The following is a 21,649-nucleotide window of genomic DNA, read 5'->3' on the forward strand; positions in this document are numbered from 1 at the left end:
GTGTAGCAGCCTGAATGAATACTCCATGTAGTATCGGATGACATGGTTTCATCAGTGTTATCATAGCTTTTTGGTACACAGCGGCTACAGTTGTTGCAATACGTGTTTGAAACAGTGAGGCGCTAGAGTGCGCCATCTGTTTGAATGCAATATATGATTTCAGCGTTAGATGGGAGAAATTTCTACACACTGTGGCTTTAAATATCACAGCAGCACAGATCAGAAGCTCTGTCTGCCGCCTTTATATATATCTCATCTAGGAACATTGGTTACCCTTGGTATTTATTCTGTGGAACTATTTATGCTAGCTCTATGAGGTTGAAGGAAAAAACAACACAGGACAACCAAAGAGAGGAACAGTAAAGCTGTTCCAGATATACTTGAAAACTCAGAGAGGCTTCTGAAGAACTATTAAAGGAATACTTCAAATGCTAAATGACCATTTGTACATCAGTTACTTGCTGCATGTTGCTTAGAATTGTGAAGAAAACTTTGTTTTTCTCATATGCCTTAAGAAAATCCAAAAAGGAAAAAAACATTTTTCATAAATTGAAGTAATCAGGGCCCGCATTTAGAACCAGCAAAACTTTATCAAAACATCTGTTAACAATCTCCCATACAACTTGTGCAGTATAATCCAAGTCCACCCCACAAATGATGTTACATTCTTAACACACAGTTACATAATTGACGTAAAGTTACAGAGGTCGGGTTTAGGCAATAAAAGTTACTGTGGTTTGATTTCGGAAAAGAAACGTTCACACAGATCCAAACACACAATTCCAGGGCAAAGTCCCGGGTGAAAGTCCATTTTTGTGACCCATCCACCGTCCCAACCTGCCTCCTTACAAGTGTTCTTGACTGCTTCCTTGTTTACTGCTGTCAGCACATTGGTCACGTGATCACAGTCTTTCAAAATACATGGGATATGTGCAAATTTGGGTGCACTGCTTTTCATAGGAAAACATATGAAAAATTTGTGAGGACAGACTGCTTTATTTTCCTAAGCCTAAAGGTGCCCAACCATGTTGTTTTTCCAAAGTTGAACCTTGGCAACTTTATATTAGTTATGTAACTTTACGTTACATACATAAAGCCAATCATGAGAAGGTTATTCATAGGATAATGTAGGATCGTAGGATCATACAAACTGTTATGTGTGTAGGATATAATATGAACCATTGTACGAGGATACTTTCCCTAAACGCATGTATTTATGCTAAAACGTTACGATTTAACACCTCATTATAAACAGGCTCAGCGTTCCCTGGCATGTTCAGGGCGTGCTACTTGTTGGCGGAAGTGTTTTTAAATGGTACGACTTTAGCAAGAATGCATGTTTGGGGAAGTACAGATGCTTTGATATAGTTTTGCTGCTATTAAATGTGGCCCCTGATTACTTCAGTTTATGAATATTGTTTGGCTTTTTTGGATTCTTTGTTCACCATGGAGGCATGAGAGAAAACCAACGTTTCCTTCCTGAATTTAACACAATACATAGTAATTAATTGATAAACAATGGTCATGTTGTGGATGAAGAATTCCTTTAAATATCATCTGTACTAATATTGCCATGTATGAATAAGTTCATTACAGTTTCCCTTACAGTTTTGTTAAGTGTTCTGTATTCAGAAAGCTCAGCTAAAAGCTCCTAATCCACTGTTTTCAGTATTTTATACTTGTACAAAAATCTACTCGACACCGTTCCTGTTTTCCATTTATAGGCTTTGAAATAAATAGAAGGCACCATTAATTCCTTCTATACAGTAATGGAGAGAACAGAAAGCTTAAGCTGTGAATCTGCAGTGCAGTGGTATACACAGACAGACAATTGCAAATGCGGGCACACACACACACACACACACACACACACACACACACACACACACACACATACAGACACTGTTCTCCTCCTGCTTACTGACCTGTTTCAATAATTCAGAAGAGTGACTTGCTGGCTGGCTGGCACTGGGCTCTATCCATGGACTCGGTCAACCATTACACACAAACACTCACTCACACACATACACACACCCACTCACATAAGCATAGAGTTTGTCATGCTTGGCAGTTTTACATCCATGCAGCTGTACACGCCAAACAAGCTTCAGAGGTTTGATTCCATAAGGATATGGCTTGGCTCCATCTGTATGTATATGTGCATGTGTGTTTGTGTGTCTATTGTGTGTTGCATAGACTGGTATTTGGTATCCAGTATCCCATATATTGAAACACAGGAGCTAATGGTTTTAGTTAATAGCAGCTAATGGACCGTGTACATGCTTAAGGGAGTGAGAGATCTGTTTTGCATTCCTGATTTACCGTGTGTGTATACACATGGGTTTGAGTGTCTGTGTTCCAGGTGTGCAGGTCTGAGTTTTACTGTTCAGTGACTTGAATGAAAAATCAAAGTGCTTTCCACACAAACAACCTGCACACCTGGGTAAACACTGAGTTTTAGTGATACTATATCCACTTTTATTTTAAGATCAGACAATAATGAAGTGCTGTTTAGTAACATACTGATATAACCAGATTTTTAGCTGTTGGAAGTTAGAGGAGAGTCTTTGATATCACATCTGTGAAAAACCTGGACCATGCAACAAAATAAATTTATTTTGCTTTTGTCATATTGGATTTTGTTTCTTTGCTACCTACAAATTAATCTTCTGTCTGAAGCCCACAACTTCATTTTACAGGAATAATTAGCAGTGTTGGGCTGCAAGGCATTAGAGATTACTAGTTGAAATGCAGTAATTGCACTAGAGTTACTAATCCCACTCAGTCTACATACTGGGGGTCAGCTTGGTTGCTGTCTTACTGGGAGGAGGGATGTTGTCAATTGCGTATGTATCAATTGCTCACTCACCTAGCACCACTGAGATAGCTAACATTACAATTCAGCCAAGAACAACATCATTAATAATTACATTTCTTGCTGTTATGAGTACGAGCCTCTTGTCTATGAGTAGATGCACGCTTCCTTCTGTGCAGTGATATTGGGTGTAGTTCTGTAGAAAGAAAATAGATCCATGAAACTGTTCACACCAAGGACTGTGGATTATCTTAAGTAACCAGGTCATGCTTTTTTAAAGAGACACTGCTGTTCAGTTTTTCAAATTTGGTGCTTAGACCACCACAAGCCAAGTGCCATCAAGTTCCATTGTACTGGAGAGAAGACAGCTATCTATATATGTTGGCTTATTGTTTTAACATTTGTTAAATACATGAAATGTAGCTTGTGGGTGTGAAGTTGTTTGAAGTTGTTGGAAGGCCTTTGAAGGCTTTTTCTGTTTGTCCCTGTTTATAATTGATCCACTGACCAAATATGCAGAATGTGTCCATATCTGTTTATATTGCAGAACACTGCTATTAATGAAGCTCTTAAAAAAATATATACAGTGGTGGAAAAAAGTTTTCGGACACCCCATGCATTTGTGAAATTTGCATTAAGAATCACTCTTACATCTTCAAGTACAATTTCTTTTAGTACAGTCACAGCCAAAATACTAAATAAATCCTAAAAAAGCCATTAAAAACTTAAAATTGATTGGTTCCATAAAAATACATAAGAAATTTTGAGTATTGGGTCATTTTGGTACCAGTGATGAAGGTCGTTCTTTTTATTAAAAGACACAATTTTTGTTGCCAAGCTTCGTGTCTACATAAAGCCAGCACATTTGAAAGTTCTTCAGACACAAAAATGGCTAAAACAAGGAACCTAACGCAGGAAACACGCCTGAAGATAAAGATTCTCAGCCAGGAAGGGTACAGCTGCCGCCAGATAGCCAGGAAGTACAGATGCAGTCCTTCAGCAGTTGGATACACTCTGCAGAAATACAGACGAACCAACAGCTTGGAAGACAAACCAAGATCTGGGCGTCCAAGGGTTTCTTCAGCAAGAAATGACCGCATCCTGAGCCGCATGTGCAGGCAAAACCGCCGAATGACATTACAGGAGCTTCAGCAGCAGTGGTCAAACCAAACTGGTGTCCAGTGTTCCACCCGCACTGTACGTGGCCGACTTTTAGATCATGGCTTAAGGTCCTACAAGGCTATCAAGAAGCCCCTGATCAACCCACATGCTCCCTTCTGCGCGTGCACTGTTCCGTCGAGGTAAAAACTGGATGTTTCAACAAGATAATGCCCCTTGCCACACATCCAAGGCCAGTAGAACTTGGCTGCAGGAGCACAGTATCCAGGTCTTAGAGTGGCCAGCTCAATCCCCGGACATGAGCCCCATTGAAAATCTGTGGTGGATTATCAAAAGGTCTGTTTCAAAGCATAAACCAAAGAATTTAGAAGAATTAAAAGCAGTAATTCAAGAAGAATGGGACAAGATTACCCCTCAACAGTGTGAAAGGCTCGTGGGGAACATGCCAGCCAGGATTAGAGCTCTACCACGTGCCAATGGCAGGACTACTAAATATTAATTTGATGATGTGATGGTTTATTTATTTTTTGTTCAGTTTTGAACACATTCTATGTTATTTGTTGACTTTGATACTGACAATGTTGAGAACTGACATATTGAAACTGTCAAGAATTTAGTTTTGTTAGTTTTTCTTGTAAACAATAAACAAAAAAATATAATTTGTATTTGTTTGTATCTGTCTAATGCAGCCACACCTTTTGAAACACAAAAAAGATTTTTCCACAAATATTTCATGATAATATTTGAGATTGTGTAAAATTTTAAGGGTGTCCAAAAACTTTTTTCCACCACTGTATATATGGCGAAAACGTAGTTTCTTTCAACACTAGAATTAAGATAAAAATATTCACAAACAAAAAACCACTAATGGTCAGTGATAAGTAGTGTTTAACTTTTGATTGAACACCCAATTAAAACCCTCGGCGCATACCGCAGCACAATCAAACAGATGCGCAACTCAGAGCATCAGAAGTGTGTCTGACACCAGACTCAGAGCGGACTCAGTGGAACTGGAAAATGCATATTAGGCCTACAAGTTACTACTTACGTTTTTCAAGTGATTTCCCAAATTTGTCGTTGAGTTGTGATATGCCAATTGCTTTTGGCACTCTGCTTTCTGGGGGTTGTTGGCGCATGTTTTAAAGTGCAACCACACATCTGATGACCTCTTGGACATGTCTGCCAGCTCTGAGTGTGCTCGTTGTCAGTATCGGACTGTTGGGGGTTAGTGTTGCGTTTAAGGCCTCCCCCCAAAAAATGGGGAAAAAAAAGCACCGAAGCTTAATTTTTTTTTCCACAATCGAATCCCATGCCATCGAACGAAGCTTCGAAGCTTAGGATTTTTTGGGTCAGCCGTACTTTAAGGCATTAAAATCTGAACAATAGTTCATTCAGAAGGAGAAAGAGAGAAAACATGTTCAACTTGAGATCGCCTTACTGTTCACATCACAAAAAACTGAGAGTTTACAATTTGTAGTCCGTGCATTGTGTTGTATTTTGAAATTTAGCAGATGCTGTGTGCGTTCCGTTCCCAGTTTGGTGCGATCTGAGCTACGTGGCTTGACGTGAAATGGAAGCGTAGTCGCTAAAAAATAGACCTGGCGCGTATCTTCGACGAAGCAGAGCGGCGTGTCGCTTCTTGGACGCTCCAGAGACACTGCCCGCCACTCGCTGTGGAAATGCAGCTATTCACTAGAGTCGGAGCGTATTTGCTGCGCGTCGCTGAAGGAGTATGTGGAAATTGGGGGTAAGACACCTCCACTCCCCATGAATTGGCTTGGGATGGCACTCATTGTGGTGGAATATAGAAAGGGAGTGTAGGGAGAGGGTGCAGACGGAGATCTGGAAAAGGCACAGAATTTATCTGCCAAGGACACGGCTAAAGGTATCACAGGATGGCCATGGTACCCCCTGCTACCATCACAGTAGGACCACAGCAGTTCATCACAGCTTGGCAATAATGCTAGCTGACCAGAGTCCAGTGAAAAATCCTCTGAGTGTCTTGACTTCAAACATTTCAAAAGTAATTTCTTTGTAATATTATTTTATTCACTCACATACATTGTGTGTTCCTTTACTCACAGATCACTGTAATACTTTATAGGCTACTAAAACAGAAAAAGGTCTATTGAATTTGAAATATGTTCCCATTTGGTAAATATGTGCCACCATGCAACTTGTGTCACACTGTCAAATCTTTACAACCCTGTAAATGATGTAATGTCATAAAATGTGGTTGGTACATACCTCCTCAGTGTGACAGCACAAAACATAAATGTATGACGTAGAGTCTCCAAACACTGTCCATGCTGTGAACTCTGAAACAAAGAATAAACAAGCTGTAATTCAGCAGACGTCCCGCAGCTGTGCAGCCCAGTTATATCTGTTCCTACTTTGGAGTTACATAAGATATTGAATAATTGAAAGTAATTATTTTTAGGAGACGTTTTTCCGTGGACACGATTGTGATTCTTGTTTCACGTGGGGATTCTTTAAAAGGCTTTCATCATCCTCAGGAACCCATGTTGAGTGAAGCTGCTGTGGCATGTCACCCCAGGTACCCAGGCTCATTAAAGGATACATGCGCTCTTGCAAAGTCCAGACCTAAACTGAGTTTATGTAGTTTCACCCTGGGGACGCAGGCTCATTAGACTGCACCAGTTGTCTTTGCCCATTGGGAATCTGCAAGAAACTAACCATTGACCCTCAGTTTATGTAATGATGTTTTCTGGTGCAACTTTAATGCTTTGTGCTGGTATGAATTCCATCAAAGTTTAATGCCGCTGCTGCTACCATTGTCAGATAAAAGAAACAGGAGTTTGATGGTGACGAAGATAGGAATTCAAATAGTATATTTCAAGCAGTGATATGTGAGATTAGGTAGATGACTTTTATTTGTCTGTTTGTGTCTGTAAATAGCCATCGAAACAAAGTATGGTGTGGAGTTACATAATGGCCTTGGACTGGTTTGTGCTGTGCAGGCAAATTGATGGAACGCCGTCCAATTTTTGGTCGTGTGTCTTTCAGGGTCATAGTCGGGGTGGAACGTCATTTAAAATCCTGAAGGAGTTCATAAATAAACACATATAATAAATTCATTAAAATCAATCACTCAGTAACGTGTGTTGTTTGGCAGCAAAGCCTGTAAACAAGAGACCAACTAGCGAAGTTATAGTATATAATGCCATCCGGTACATGCATGAGCACTCAGCTGAAGCTCATGGCCTTGCATGCAGCAGTACAGGGTGTGGTCCTGCATATTAACACCAGTCAATCACTTGTGCTGCTCTTTGCAGATTTGCTGACAAAGAGGCTCTATTATTTATTTAATACAGTGTAATTTTAGTGATGGCTTTTCTGTTTTGCCAAGGTCATACTGCGAGTGGGGAATTCATAAATCACAGACCTTATCCATCATTCACTTCATACCATCTATCCATCTGCTGGGCCTATCTATCTATCTGTCTATCCAGTATTTTCAAGTCCAGTGTGGCTGATAAGACCAATAGTTTGAAGGTTTTAAATAACGTTTTTATGCCACTGTAGTTATACATTCATGTCAGTTGAGATCACTATGATGAATAGTGTTCAGGTAGTCAAACCTGTGTTAGTAATCCTATGGGCAAATATAGGAAAGGTAGATATTTTGCATGTGATAAAATGGAGTGCATGTGTTTGTGCTGCTCTAGGCAGGTTTCTTTATTGGCTGACTGTGATAACTCTTCGTGTGTTTGTGTGTATGTGTGTGTGTGTGTGTGTGTGTGTGTGTGTGTGTGTGTGAGATTCTGTTGAAACCAGACACCACCGCGCTATTGATACGAGAGCAATCTCTAACTCTCCTCTGCATCTATCTTTATCTCCTTCCGTCTTTCTCTTGTTCACTTTCACATTTATTCCCCTTTTCAGCACCCCCACCCCCCCTCTCTGCGCTGTTGCCATCCCCGTGTTCCCACTTCATTCTCTTTGCACCCCGTCCTACTCACCCTCCCTTCCACCTTACTCTTTGCCCTCATTCTTTTCCTCCTTGCCTCATTTTGATCCTTCCCTCCTTCACTCCCTCCCTGCCTCACTCTCCCTTCATCCTGCTGGCTCAGCTAGTATAGAAGCAGCCTTTGTTTCAGCTGTGTCCTCTATCCTTTGAAGGAGAAAAGCTGGAAAAAAATAAGAGAGAGGAAAGGATAGAAGGAAGACATGAGGCGTGGAAAGGGGAGGAGAGGAGAAAATCCAATAAGGAAAATGGGATAAAAGAGGAGATGGGTGGGAGGATGAACAGAAACAGGGGGAAGGAAAAGGGGGAGAAAGGGAGGAAGGAAGGAAGAGGGATATCTTTGGATCAATGGGAAGGGTTGTTCAAGTCATTGATATCCGGTAGCAACAGCATGTGAGGCCTGTGTGGGGGGCAATCGGTCTATAGGACATGTGCTCTCAACTTAGCATACCTCCACTTGGTTCAATGGTGCACAGTTGCAGCGCTTTTATTCTCAGCTAAAGGCTAACCAAGCAGTTTATTAATAATTAAGCTGCTTAGAAACACAGTCAGTGCTGGAGAACTCTTTACACCTTTACTGTGCTGTAGGCCAAGTTAAAGAAAAAAAAAAGTATAGTCACTGTAAATACACTATAAATGTAACAGGTTGTGGTGTGGAGACAGAAAATCATTCACTTGGTCAAAAGGGTTTTTTTGTTGTTGAATTATTACTTTCTGAGTCCAATATTGAATACCTTTTTTGTTCCTCTGTTTTTCTATAGTGAGTAAAATCAGAAAGAAGATTCTGGACCTTTACCCACAACCATGATTTGTAGCCGTGGTAACATGTGAATCCTGAAGAAGAGTGTTATCCACTTTTACATCCCTGAAGGTAAGGTACTTTTGTGCATGCATGTGTGTGTGTGTGTGTGTGTGTGTGTGTGTGTGATTTTTTTACTGATTTGCTTAAAGGAGTAGTTAAGACGTTTTGACACCGATTTGCTTTCTAGCTTAAATTAAGACTAGTCCATACCCATTGAGTACAGCATACCATACCATGACTTAGTCATACGAAAAATTAGAAAAAAACAACAACATTGGGCCACAGGGGGAACCACAGCGATCTGTCACATTTTAGCCATTTTTTAAGCATTTTCCTGTTGTTATAGCGCCACCCAGTTGCCAGTTAGAGTTAAATTTCTCCAGTCAGTTTAGTAAAAATTGATATGGCGGTTAGGCCTAGATAAAGTTGCGTGGTGATCGGTGAAACCCTTGAGATGTTATACACCTTTATGTGATGAGCCACGCCCTCCACAATATTCATTGCCTTATAGAAGCTCAGTTTTAGTAAGTTTTCCAACTTTTGCCAAGAGGGAACTTTAGATATTGGTCCCTAGATTATGTTCACTGAGTTTCATGCAGATCAGTCAAACTTCCTAGAAAGAGATCGATTTGAAGTGTTTTTCAAAAAATTCAAAATGGCGGAAAATCTATATAACCGGAAGTTATGGGTTCTTGAGGCAAATTTGTTCCTCATGAGGAGAGGCGTCTCTGTGCAAAGTTTCATGTCTCTACGACATACGGGGCATGAGATATGACCATTCAAAGTTTGCAATTTCAATCGGTTGCTATAGGGCCCCCCCTTGGCCAAGTGATGTATTATTGCTTCATCCGCATCCTCCCATGACCCTCTACCACTGTGCCAAATTTCACATGGATTGACCAAGTCAGTGAGGAGAAAAACATGGAACACACACACACACACACACACACACACACACACACACAGAGTTTTTGTCATTATATAGTAAGATGAGAAGATTGATACAACTCTTATGTCTGTATGCTAAGTAGGGCTGTGCGCTACAAAGATACCAATACGTATCTCAATATAATTTTTCTCAATAGAAATATAATAAATGTTTAATATGATCTAACCAAGCATACACTGGGTGAGTTGGGTGCTAGTGCACCTTAAACACTAGTTCCCACCCACCATTGAAGACAAGAAGAAGTAGTAGAAAAAGATGAAGACCAGACCAACCACCAAGCCATTGTTATGGCAGTGTTAAAACATAACATTAATTTAACTTTGTCATAAAGTTATTTTTAGAGTTTAACTGTTTTGATGACAAAAAAACAGCACTGGGCTTTCCCACAACTGAATTTGCCACATAGCGTGAGCTATGGTAGCTGTATAGTCAGCTCATCAAATGTTAATGCTAAGTTAGCAAGTTACCATAACTGACTTGCTACTATTTTATTACAATAATATGACATAACAGGAATGAACATAACTCGAATTAAACCTGTTGAACATGATTTTTGCCTGAGTCAAGTTAGATGTTACTTCATGACATTATCAGAGTCCATCGTTTGTCATTATTTTGATTCAGAAACAGCAGAAATTACACACTTTGGGTGTAAAACTTTTTCAGAAAATACTGACCACTTGAGATTCTGTTGTCTATTTCTTTTGTTAATATTATCAGGTAAAACCCTTGTTTGGCGAGTGTTTGTCTTGTAAAATTGTTATTGTACAAGACTAAATTCCCCCTGGCTCTGTTTAGTGTACAGATAGAGAGAGACTTTAGTGTATTCCCCTAAATGTTAACTTACTCCTTTAATAATTCTGCTGTGCTGCAGCTGCTTGATACAAAAGTTTGTTCCTCTTGGGATTAAACTCTTTCCAACTGAGATATGCTCTAATGGAGGACAGACTAGCCTTTCTTTCCTGAGAGTAGAAACCAGGCTCTCATGCTGCTTAGCCACAGTAGTCAAGGAAATCAGGCTACATCCCGGTCAAAGCAGCAGGCTTTGACCTGTCACCAGAGTACCTTAGCTTGGCCTTGTAGTGGATATGGAAATCTAGTGGAAACTACATTAGTGTTTTGGCTACATCTGACTTTATCTGGCCCTTTAGTGGGAACCTGATAGTTTTAATTGGTTCTCTGTGAGTTTGCAGTGGAAATTAGACCAGCTGTGGTTGCACCGTAGTGGAAATAAGGCAGGCTCACTTGTCAATGAAACCAGGTTGTGCCAGGCTTGGCTATGGGAATCAAGCTAGCGAGGCTTTAGGTCTGACCACTGTATGATGGCTCTTCTTCTTGTTAATAAATCTTTACATGTTTCAGGCTCACCCACTTTTCCCCCCACTCCTCTTTTCTCATCGCCTCTTATCTCCCCACTAATATTCTCAGGCGGGAATATGGTAGCTTGTCATCTTCATATGGGCTTTCTCTGTCAGAAACCCACCTTTAACCTCCCTACCCCTTGAGACTTTGCTGCTGATCTGCTCTCTCTCTTTTCCCTAGTCTGCTTTCTCTTTTCCTCCCTTCAGCTGACTGTTAGATCTACACTTCTAACCTCGATATGTCCCTCTGGGATGCGGCTGACTGCTGAACTCAGCTAGAAGGCAGCAGGAGGAGAGGAAAGAGGGGGAACGTGGGGGGAGGAGAGACAGAGAGGGGGGGAATTAGAAGGTAGAAGTGGGCAAATGAAGAAAGAGTCAAGAATCTGTCTGTCCGTCTATCTGTCTGTCCGTCTAATCTGTAATCTCTGTATCTTTTCAACCTTAGCACTAGGGTTGGGTGATATATTAAAAATTTCCAACTGGCCACCACCAGCCCATCAACCGGCGGTTGCCGATATATTCGGCAGTTGTGTGTGTGGCGGAGAAAAAAAAAAGAGGGGAGATATTGCATTCATGTGATGTCGGAAAGAATCGAAAAATGACTTTCAGAATGGGATAATTCACATTAACGCCACCTCATGTCAGAAAAACAACTCGGCAACTCGGATCTCCCAACACCACATGAATGCAGCAAAAAAATGCAGCGTGCTTTACGACCCCACTCATGTCCAACATGGCACGGAAATATCTGTGGATACCGGCAACAAGCACGCCATCAGAGAGGGTGTTTAGCACGGCTGGTAAAATTGTTAACCATATGCGCATATGAATTCACGTTACGGTCAGGTTCCACCGGCTGCAAACGTAAGCATCACGTCAAGCGTCTTGTTTATCGTTTGCTGAGCCGTGATAGTTAAAGCATTTCCACCTAAGTTATTAGCTACATATATTTGAGTAATCTACAAGTTTACTGTACTGTTTGTCATCTACTCGCTTTCAAATGTCCGCCACGGACATTTACACAATGTCACGGATAAACATGGGTAAATGAATGAAAATGAAAATCATCACATATCCCCTCTGATAATGGTTTATTCATTTAAAAACACATTGTGCTCATTTAACACACTATTTCATATAGTTTTTATCTGCTGGAGGGTCGCGTAGGGGAGCGTAGCTCGACAAAAATAGAAGAGCAACCTAAAACAGAGAGTTGTGGGGGCAATGGGGGGGTAAGCTGCTACGGGACTCGCGCTGCAGACGTGTCGCGCCGCTCCCGTTGGACCCCAGCCGTAACTTTCAGCTCCGCCATCACTGACGTGTTTTGTGAAAGACTTGTCAGAAATCAGTGTGAAGCTGTCAGTTCCAATACGCACACACTTTGAATTGTGCTCTACATAGTTATTATGGACTATATGTACCGAGTTTAATTCTGTGGAGACAGACCATTAATTTAGCAAAATCAAATGACAGAAATCGCCCAAAAATGAAACCAACCGTGACGGACTCAGCCGATGGGCGATTGGCGATATATTCGTCCAATCGCCCAAGCCTAGTAGCAGCACACAACTTGTTGCTTTTTAAAGCTTCATACTCTCTTTGCTAGTGTTGTCAGCTTCTCTGTTCTTTGCTGTGGTAGCCAGGCCGCCCAAACATGCATGTTAGCACGTGTGTCACTGTGTGTGTAACCCACGGGCTCTCTGCAGCTCTGCACTGAAATCACCCCCCCCCCCCCAACTTAACACTTTTATTTATACAGCCCAATATCACAAACCACAATTTGCCTCTCAGGGCTTTACAGCATACGACATCCCTCTGTCCTTATGACCCTCGCAGCGGATAAGGAAAAACTCCCCAAAAAAACCCCTTTAACGGGGAAAAAAAACGGTAGAAACCTCAGGAAGAGCAACTGAGGAGGGATCCCTCTTCCAGGACGGACAGACGTGCAATAGATGTCGTACAGAACAGATCAGCATAATAAATTAACAGTAATCCACATGACACAATGAGACAGAGAGAGAGAGAGAGAGAGAGAGAGAGAGAGAGATGCAGGTAATGACAGTAGCTTACAACAACATTATTGAAAGTAATAATATTATAGTTCTGGCTACTGTGGTACAATATGTTGAAAGTATGTATTAATATCTGGCAGTATACATGTGTGACAATAGTCGTGTATAATAACAGTAGAAGTATGACTAATGACTAATGATGGCAGCAGCAGCAGCAGGAGGCATCTGGCAGGACCACGGCAGCAGCACAACCACACAGGTCACACTGTCCAGGCACCACTGCGATATGAGTTAATCTGAGAGACAGTGGAGCACAAAGGCTCCGGAGAAGAAGCCGAGTTAGTGACATCCAGAATGGCCGAGTTAGCAAGATGCAGTAATAGAATACGAGAGAGAGAGAGAGAGAGAGAGAGAGAGAGAGAGAGAGAGAGAGAGAAGAAGAAGAAGAGAAGGTGCCCGGTGTATTATAGGGGGGTCCTCCGGCAGACTAGGCCTAAGTCAGTCTAACTAGGGGCTGGTACAGGGCAAGCCTGAGCCAGCCCTAACTATAAGTTTTATCAAAGAGGAAAGTCTTAAGTCTAGTCTTAAATGTGAAGACGGTGTCTGCCTCCCGGACCGTAACAGGAAGATGATTCCACAGGAGAGGAGCCTGATAGCTAAAGGCTCTGGCTCCTGATCTACTTTTGCACTGTTAAGCACTGTTGGCACCATTAGTGCTGCTAGAAGCCGGAGATGTATCGTGCCTTATTCTAGTGGTTAATAACACATCAGTAGTAAGTTAATCTGCAGATGCTCTGATACAAATTGACACCAAACTTTTTTTTTTTTTTTTTTTTTTTAATGTGAATCACTGCAACCAAGAGAGGTCCTGTACAAACATAATATTAGGCTGATGGGTCCAGTAGTACTCAAGAGTTGCTGTGTTAAGACAGAAAGACACTTGGCAGCAAAAATAATCAAATAATCTTTTCAGCTCTAGATGTCATCAGATACTATTGAGATGGGGAACCTTGGTAGCCGAGTGGCATACCTCATTAGCACAATGTGGCAGGTTCCATACCCTCTGGGGACCGTTCTTGCATATGATGTCAGTAGAGTGTAGACTAAACTAAGAAGTGAATGACTCCTCAGACAACAGAGGAAACAGAGTAAGAGTTAAGAAGCGAGGGAACATACTGACGATGACAGTAAACAATTGGGAAGATTCAAACACACATGAATGCATGCATTATTCTGACCCATGAGCACTGTATAATACGCTGTGAGACTCTTCTACCTCTAGCTATGATTATATCTCAGCAAACACTTACTATGCATAAATGAGAGATTTGTTAGGGTCAGAGCCAATTTCACATGCGCCTAAGGCTTTGTTACAAATGTATAGCTTACACAAGCACACGCACACAGACACACACATTCTTGTACTTCTAACTATGTGAAGATCCTCACTGACATAATGCGTTCCCTAGCCCCTTAACCTACCCTTAACCATCACAACTGAATGCCTAACCCCAATCCTTACTTAATCCCAACCTAAACCTAATGGTAACCTGAACCCTACAACCAAACACACACACACACACACATGCACACATAAACACATGCATAGGTATCTCATCTTCCATTTCCGCTTCAATTTATCCACTGGGTTTTTTAGAACGAAGTGCTAAGTAGGCTTGGGCGATTGGACAAATATATCACCAGTTGCCCATCGGCTGAGTCCGTCACAGTTGGTTTCATTTTTGGTGATTTTTTGGGCGATTTTAGTCATTTGATTTTGGTAAATTAATGGTCTGTCTCCAAAGAATTAAACTCGGTACGTATAGTCCATAATAACTATGTAGAGCACAACTGGCAGCTTCACACTGATTTCAGAGTCTTTCACAAAACACGTCAGTGATGGCGGAGCTTAAAGTTATGGCCGGGTTCCAACGGCAACGGGAGCGGCGCGACACGTCTGTAGCGCCGTAGCGAGTCCCTTAGCAGCTCACCCCCCTGTTAATCAATTACAGCGACTGCACCGGCAATGGGAGCAGCGCGACAACCCCCGTCTGCCGCGCCACAACTCTCTATTTTAGGCTGCTCTTCTATTTTTGTCGCGCTACGCTCCCCTACGCGACCCTCCAGCAGATAAAAACTATATGAAATAGTGTGTTAAATGAGCACAATGTGTTTTTAAATGAATAAACCATTATCAGAGGGGATATGTGATGATTTTCATTTTCATTCATTTACCCATGTTTATCCGTGACATTGTGTAAATGTCCGTGGCGGACATTTGAAAGCGAGTAGATGACAAACAGTACAGTAAACTTGTAGATTACTCAAATATATGTAGCTAATAACTTAGGTGGAAATGCTTTAACTATCACGGCTCAGCAAACGATAAACAAGACGCTTGACGTGATGCTTACGTTTGCAGCCGGTGGAACCTGACCGTAACGTGAATTCATATGCGCATATGGTTAACAATTTTACCAGCCGTGCTAAACACCCTCTCTGATGGCGTGCTTGTTGCCGGTATCCACAGATATTTCCGTGCCATGTTGGACATGAGTGGGGTCGTAAAGCACACTGCATTTTTTTGCTGCATTCATGTGGTGTTGGGAGATCCGAGTTGCCGAGTTGTTTTTCTGACATGAGGTGGCGTTAATGTGAATTATCCCATTCTGAAAGTCATTTTTCGATTCTTTCCGACATCACATGAATGCAACATCCCCCTCTTTTTTTTCTCCGCCATACAAACAACTGCCGAATATATCGGCAACCGCCGGTTGATGGGCTGGTGGTGGCCAGTTGGAAATTTTTAACATATCGCCCAACCCTAGCTGCTACATTAATGATCTGAATGTTGTATTTAGAAACCTTCAATTTATTTAGTTAGATGAATTGAGGATGCTTGCTTACAATACCATAACACTATTCTATTAATCTATCTATCAAACTATTGTCATGCATAACCACTTGACACACCCTCTGCCTTGCACTTCCTGCTCCCTACTTGCATGCCTAATGTACATCTGCACTCTAAAGAGTGCACTTTTCTTGTTCAATTAGTAATTCCACAGAAAAATCTGCAGCCACTTTGATAACTTATTTATTGTTAAGTAATTTTTCAAGGAAAAATGCCAACCATTCTCTAGATTTAGATTCTTAAATGCAAGGATTTGCTGCTGTCCATTTTCATTATTTTCTGCTGTTTTATAGACAAGACAAATAATTGTTTAGTTGTGGAATAAATCAGCAGATTAAATGGTAATGAATAATTACTGGTATTTTTTCAAACTATTGAAAACTACTAAGCCTTCACAGGTTGACTAGTGAATCTTGCTGAGGTAACCTGACCTTAATGTGTAAAACTGGTAGAATTTCCCTTTAAGCCACATTATGTACCAGTATGTGCTGTATACGTGGATACAGCACAGTATACTGCTAATATATATTGCATGTGTTTGTGTTTTGGTCCACCTGGCTTGTCTTTCTTTTCAGTACCTGTCAATCTCTTTGCTTGTGAATATGCAGACACACTGAGGGTTAGAGAGGCTTGTGGTTGCTTCAGGGAGAGAGGGAGTGAGAGATGCGGAGACAGACAGGGAGAGAGATGAGAGATCAAACAGCAGCCTCTGTTTGTTTTATCTTTTTAATGAACAAAGTGCCACACATTTCAATGCTTTGGAGTTCACTCAGAGGCCTATACGCCAATGGGGGAATTCAACCCGCAACCCTCAAGCTTCTGAGAGCAACTTGAACTAATGCTCTCTTTAGAGCTGGATCACCATTTTGTATGTGTATGTGTGTGCTTGCTTGTGTATGTGTGTGTGTGTGTGTGTGTGTGTGTGTGTGTGTGTGTGCTGAAGCCTTCAATTGCTCAGCAAAACAGATCAAAGTCAAAGTCAAGTCTCTTTCTGTCCCCTGCTCACTTTGATGAATGGAGTCCTGGATGGATGGATGGATGGATGGATGGATGGATGGAGAGAGGGAAGGGAGAACAGATAAAAGGGAGAAGATGAAGAGAAGGCTGAATGAATGACTGAAAGTACAAGGAGTTCAGAATGGATTGATGGACGTATGGGGGTGGAGAGAGCGTGAAGTGGAAGTAGATGGATTAAGGGTGAATGGATGGGTTTGACCTTTCCATCACCCTCTTCAGAGATGGCCCTATCAGGTGCAGATTTAGTTACATTTTCTCCCCGTTTTTTTTTCTTTCTTCCTTTGTCCCTTTTTCATTTTTTTGAAAACCATTCTTTTCTTCTTTTTTTTCTTAAAAGCGCTTCTAACATTTTTCCCTCTCTGCATCTCCTGTTTTTCCTCTTTTTCCTTTCTCCTATCTCATTCTACCGTCCGTATTTTTTTCTTTTTACACTCGCCTTACCCTTCTTGAAATGTAAAATTTTGCTCCCACATTTTTTTCTTTTCTAATCATCCTCCCTTATTCCATTTCCCCTCATTTTCCTTCCATTTGATCACATCCCATCTTTCCTCTCATCTTCTGCTCTCCTCCGTTAACCTCCTCGTTACCTCCATCTCTGGCAGCCTGTGAGTGTGTGTGTGTGTGTGTTTGTAATAATCATGCCAGTCTGTGCTCTTTCTCCCAGAGAGTTGAAAGACTGCCTGGATCCCTGGGGGGAGCTTGGCAGCCGAGACCTGCTGAGGGCCAGCCAGGCCTGGGTCACCAAGCTAACCTCTTCCCCATGCTTTGCCTCTGGCCCAGTGGGATAATAGGTGTGAGGAGGAGTGGTGAGGGAGAGGAGAGGAGGGATAAAAGGAAAGAAAGCAAGGGGAGGAAGAAAACTCATACATGAGAGGAAATGCAAATACATAAGACACACACCCCAAGGTATTTAGTTAGTCATGCTTAAAAGTCTCTCTCTCTTTCCCTCTGTTGCTCTGATGTGCACTTGTTAGTCATGCTGAACACTTCCAGTGCTGTTTCTTTCTTTTTGTTTTCCCTTGGTCGGCAGCAGCAGACAGACTCTTAGGCTACGTTCAGACTGCAGGCAAAAGGCCTGAATTGTTTTGTATTTTGTGTTTTTTTTTTTTTGTTTTTTTTTTGCTCATATGTGACTCAGATCTTTGTTTTTTTGTTGTTGTTTTTTTAAATAATGGTGTGAGGAGCACAAATCACATGCAATCTGATCTTTTCCAACCTGATTCTAGCCACTTTCATATGTGGTCCTTAACAAGATGCAGGTCTGATTATTATGTCTCCACGCTGGCAACAGCAACAGCCAGGGGCTCTCTGTTTTTGGGCTGTCCATCTGTCTGTGAACACAGTATCTCAAAACACTCACATGGAATTTCTTCCAGTTTGGCACAAACATCCACGTTGACTAAACGATGAACTAATTAGAGCTTGAGGGTCAAAGGTCAAGGTCACTCTGGCTTTTACTCAAAACTTCATGACACAATTTCACACAAATATCTAATAGGATAAAATTTGACAGGTTGGGACTTTTTATATTGAAAAGGTCAAAGGTCAAGTTCTCTGTGACATCATAACGTTCTGCAAAAACACTTCTGACCATTATTTAACATCAGAGAACAGAAGGGGAGGCATTCGGTCAGATATTGAATTAATGCCACTAATCTTTGGTATTCACCGGGAAACTGTGCTGACTATATACATCATCTGTGCTGCCAGGTATAAGATGTGTATGAAGCATCAGTATTTTAGAATGTGTAGCTGCTTTTTGGCAGCATCCATATTTGAAGTATTGTTAGCTGTCATGGCTACGTATGAGTCTGAACAGACATGGATGTAACATGCAACTTGACTAATTGGCAGAGGCAAGCAAGGTGGTAATTTTAGTTCGCAATGCGACTGTAGTCTGAACAGTCATATTAAAATATAGGGAACTTGTACGTCACTCACCTGAACCGAGTGTCTTGTTACGAGTGTCTTGCGGAAAGGTGTTGACAGATGTAATTAAATGTAGTCCTTGACATCCTGAAACTTTGGATGAAATCTATTTCAGTGAAGCTACAGTACAGGCCAAAAGTTTGGACATACCTTCTCATTCAATGCGTTTTCTTTATTTTCATGACTATTTACATTGTAGATTCTCACTGAAGGCATCAAAACTATGAATGAACACATGTGGAATTATGTACTTAACAAAAAAAGGTGAAATAACTGAAAACATGTTTTATATTCTAGTTTCTTCAAAATAGCCACCCTTTGCTCTGATTACTGCTTTGCACACTCTTGGCATTCTCTCCATGAGCTTCAAGAGGTAGTCACCTGAAATGGTTTCCACTTCACAGGTGTGCCTTATCAGGGTTAATTAGTGGAATTTCTTGCTTTATCAATGGGGTTGGGACCATCAGTTGTGTTGTGCAGAAGTCAGGTTAATACACAGCCGACAGCCCTATTGGACAACTGTTAAAATTCATATTATGGCAAGAACCAATCAGCTAACTAAAGAAAAACCAGTGGCCATCATTACTTTAAGAAATGAAGGTCAGTCAGTCCGGAAAATTGCAAAAACTTTAAATGTGTCCCCAAGTGGAGTCGCAAAAACCATCAAGCGCTACAACGAAACTAGCACACATGAGGACCGACCCAGGAAAGGAAGACCAAGAGTCACCTCTGCTTCTGAGGATAAGTTCATCCGAGTCACCAGCCTCAGAAATGGCAAGTTAACAGCAGCTCAGATCAGAGACCAGATGAATGCCACACAGAGTTCTAGCAGCAGACCCATCTCTAGAACAACTGTTAAGAGGAGACTGCACGAATCAGGCCTTCATGGTCAAATAGCTGCTAGGAAACCACTGCTAAGGAGAGGCAACAAGCAGAAGAGATTTGTTTGGGCCAAGAAACACAAGGAATGGACATTAGACCAGTGGAAATCTGGGCTTTGGTCTGATGAGTCCAAATTTGAGATGTTTGGTTCCAACCGCCGTGTCTTTGTGAGACGCAGAAAAGGTGAACGGATGGATTCCACATGCCTGGTTCCCACTGTGAAGCATGGAGGAGGAGGTGTGATGGTGTGGGGGTGTCTTGCTGGTGACACTGTTGGGGATTTGTGTAAGGGCTATTTCACCAAGAAGGAGAGTGATGGAGTGCTGCGGCAGATGACCTGGCCTCCACAGTCACCGGACCTGAACCCAATCGAGATGGTTTGGGGTGAGCTGGACCGCAGAGTGAAGGCAAAGGGGCCAACAAGTGCTAAACACCTCTGGGAACTCCTTCAAGACTGTTGGAAAACCATTTCAGGTGACTACCTCTTGAAGCTCATGGAGAGAATGCCAAGAGTGTGCAAAGCAGTAATCAGAGCAAAGGGTGGCTATTTTGAAGAAACTAGAATATAAAACATGTTTTTAGTTATTTCACCTTTTTTTGTTAAGTACATAACTCCACATGTGTTCATTCATAGTTTTGATGCCTTCAGTGAGAATCTACAATGTAAATAGTCATGAAAATAAAGAAAACGCATTGAATGAGAAGGTGTGTCCAAACTTTTGTCCTGTACTGTATTTGTGTCACAGTCCCACCACTCAGGGCTTAAACTCCTCATCCACAAACAGAAGTAGCAGCCATTGCACGACAAAAAGCCATAATTAAAAATTTGACATTCTTTCTCCTCACCCCTGTCCTTGTGGTCATCTGCTGACAAATTTCCTGGCTTGGACTGCAACTTAAAAATTAAATCATAAACACTGACTTCAGTGGCCTCTGTGTTTACTTTGATACAACAGTGTGTCTCTCTTTTGCACATACTGGGTGAGCTCTGGACTGTGACCAGCTCAAAGTGGAATCTGGCCATGTTTAAAAAATTATGTTAACAGCCAAGCCACGATACAATATTACTGCAGTTTTGATGATGATTGATTCAAGGATCCCCTTTGGTTCAGCCTCCTCAGTGTTTCCTTACTGATATACAGGTGCCATAACAGTGGCTGCTGCTGTTGCACCCATGGGTGCTTGGCCTTCACGTCTGTACAAAGTTTGGTTGGAATATAAGGATTTAACAGTCAGACAAGGGAAGAGTAGGACTTGCCACACAGCCACACTACGATTTAGATACAGAGTAAATCTGCTGTTGAACCCACTGTGCTGATATTGACTCTACTGCGCAAATAATACTTGCTTTGTGGCAAAAACATGAACAGTGTGCTGTTATGTATCAGACAGACAAAGCTGCTCATTTCCCTCTTGTTTCTGTTGTATCAGGACACTTTCTTCTTGTTTATGAGATTTTGAAATGCAATAATATTTCACAAAGAACACCCCTGAGGATTTTTGTTATCTTTTGTATAAGAAGTGAGTTTCTGTCTCTATCACTACCTCATCACACCGCACACAGTGGTATTATTTCTGACTTCCTCCCTACAATTCTTGGCTGTTCTCTCCATCTCTCTGTTGTTCTCTCACCGTAGGCAGCAGCAGGAAATGGAGTGTGTGAAACAGGATGTGAGGGTAGCCATACTTGTTTATTTTTTACTGAAAGCCCACAGCCTGGCCAGAAACCACTGATGGATGACAGAAATGGACGGAGACAGTGGGGTTACGGACAAAGATGGAGGCTGGTTTAGTTTTCACTCTGTTTTTTATACTTGTGATGACGTTAAACACAGCTGATACAGAGAAACACAGCTTGTTG

The 21,649-nt window shown here is 41.6% G+C and overlaps 1 protein-coding gene across 2 annotated transcripts in view; it reads left to right on the forward strand.

Moving 5' to 3' along the window:
- Positions 1 to 21,649, forward strand: part of lrfn5a (leucine rich repeat and fibronectin type III domain containing 5a) — a 180,577-nt gene that overhangs the window by 74,516 nt on the left and 84,412 nt on the right. The window contains exons 1-2 of one of the 2 annotated variants that reach the window (XM_049595359.1): positions 2,066 to 2,148; positions 8,684 to 8,793. The gene's annotated coding sequence lies outside the window, so the exon portion shown is untranslated. Of the gene's footprint in view, positions 1 to 2,065; positions 2,149 to 8,683; positions 8,794 to 21,649 lie in introns of those variants that run through there. The other variant, XM_049595358.1, reaches the window with a different exon arrangement.

The sequence above is a fragment of the Epinephelus fuscoguttatus genome, linkage group LG14, assembly GCF_011397635.1.
Source record: "Epinephelus fuscoguttatus linkage group LG14, E.fuscoguttatus.final_Chr_v1".
NCBI classification, from domain to species: Eukaryota; Metazoa; Chordata; class Actinopteri; order Perciformes; family Serranidae; genus Epinephelus; species Epinephelus fuscoguttatus.